A 2341-nucleotide genomic window follows, 5' to 3' on the forward strand; every position below is an offset into this window, starting at 1 on the left:
AGTGAACCAGCAGATGAAAGATTTTTGTAGCTATATCTCCTTCTCTCTGTCTAAATATGCCTTTCCAATAAAAATAAATAAAATCTTTTTAAAAATACTCTACAAAGCATTCTTTATTCCTTCTGAAGCTTTTAGGATGCATCGTTATCTTTAGCCACTCTTGTGGCCAAGCTGAGACCATTTTCCACTGCTGATTAAGACTCGGGTGGCAGGTATTAGGGATAATATTTATTTAGTCTTCTGAGCTTTCTGGGAAGATTTGGTGACTTTGCCAGCCCAGAAATCTTCTTGTCCATTGCTTTAATGATACCCATAGCAACTCTCTGTCTCGTGTTATGGACTGTAAAGCAACCCAGAGGAGGATGGTCAGAGACACTACCCACACCCTTGGGCTTGCCTGGAACTATATCAAAATTTCAAGAATTTAGGGTCATGTTCCAGCTTCTTTCCAAACTGTGGCAAATCTTTTCCTTCAGCTCACAAACTTGCAAGCGATGTGAGCTGCGTGACAATCTAATACATGGGAAAAATCAGTACTGATTTGACCTGTATCACTTTGGCAGTAAAAAAACAAAACAAAACAAAACTGTCTTCATTGCAGGGACAATTTGGCTGTCACCAGCAGCATCACCATGACCAACTTTATTTTTTTAAAGATTGAGTAGATTTTATTTGAAAACTTTGTAACTTAATTTTTTTAATTTTTATTTTTCTGATAAAATTCCATAGTCTCAGAAATGTTCTCTTCCATCTTTCCCATAAGCCTTCCACCCAAGGATTTTCCCTATGTTATTACAACAGTATAACCTTCAACAACAGTCACAAGTTCATCATTCTTCTGTTTAAGTGTATCATGACACTGTAGGTATAGACAATGGTACAATCATATATTCTTTCTGATAAAAAGCACCTTTCATGCAAAATACAAACCAAACACACATTTATATATATATATGTAAATATATATAAACATATGTGCATATATTCATATAAAGAACCATAAAATGGAGACTAACATACTGAAAAGTGAAGATACATTCCAGTACGCATCTCTATTACCAAATGATCAACATCTTTGACAGACACATTCTTTACACTGAAATCCATTTTGTGCCCAGGGAGTTTCACTCAAAGCTTTGTTGTGTTTTTCAATATAGTTCATTCCAGTTGTCACTGACTATAACAAATATTACCACCATGACAGATTTCAGTCCACACTCAGCCCACAGAGGGAGTGTGATACCACCAATTCTGTAGATTCCTATTGGGGCAGATGCAAAGGTGTTTGATTGGTCCAGCAGATGGGAGGATGCAGTTTACAGCTTTGAGCACTACTCAAAGTGGTGCCATTCCAGGGGCATTGCCACCTTTGCTGGTGATTTTCCATTCCTTGAACCACAGCGTATTAGCACTTGGTGCCAGCATGTTGTCATGGTTTCAACCAGAAATTGGCACAAACACTGCTGTGTTAAGGTTGTAGCTAAAAAAAATTTAAATGTGAGTGGGAACTTCCTTGGCAATTTCCTAATATCTCTTCTGTAGGCTGTAGAGTGGCTCAGTGGAGTCCATTTTGTTAGCATCAATAATGAATTGTTTCATACCGAGTGTCAGCCAGAAAGAAATGCTCACAGATCTACTCATTCTTGGAGAAATCAGCTTCAAACACCACGATACTAGCAGCAACAGTTAGCACAGCACAATCAGCCTAAGATGTGCCTGTTGACATTCTTTTATTAAAGTCTCTGGATCCTGGAGCATCAGTGACCATCACATAACACTTGCTGGTCTCAAGTTTCCACAGGGCGATGTCAGTGGTGATAACATGCTGACACTCAGCTTTCTGGTTATCCAAGACTTAAGCATTCATTGAAGAGTCCTTTTCCATCTCAGCAGCCTCGTTTTTAAATTTTTCAGTGGTTGTCTCATTGATACCAATAACTTTGTAGATCAGATGGCCAGTGATGATGAACTTGCCTGAATCTATGTATTCAGGGATAGCAATGGTGATCATGAATCTTGTTCTTTCCCATCTTGGCTTTGATTTAGTGGTGGTTTTCATGACCTCTGTGTTGCAGTAGTAAACCTGTTGTGGAAAAACTCAACAGATTTTTTGAAACATCATTTAATTACAGGAGAATTTAGAATAGTTACTGTGTGAAGATGAAGACATGAAGACAGATTTTTCCCTTATAAATTGGTTTTAATTTAATGATTCTTTGAAGGATTAAAATCCATCTAGAGGCAATCATGAAATAATTTAGAAAGAAATGTTTCATTACTGTCTACCAAGAAGAATAAAATCATTTGTCCAGTAGAAATTAAACACACAGAAAAAGAATAT

General features: G+C 37.2%; 1 pseudogene; it reads right to left on the reverse strand.

Moving 5' to 3' along the window:
• Nucleotides 1-228: 228 nt before the first annotated feature.
• LOC118758864 (elongation factor 1-alpha 1-like) lies at nucleotides 229-2030 on the reverse strand (annotated as a pseudogene).
• Nucleotides 2031-2341: the final 311 nt, after the last annotated feature.

This window comes from Ochotona princeps, chromosome 3, assembly GCF_030435755.1.
Source record: "Ochotona princeps isolate mOchPri1 chromosome 3, mOchPri1.hap1, whole genome shotgun sequence".
Lineage (NCBI taxonomy): Eukaryota > Metazoa > Chordata > Mammalia > Lagomorpha > Ochotonidae > Ochotona > Ochotona princeps.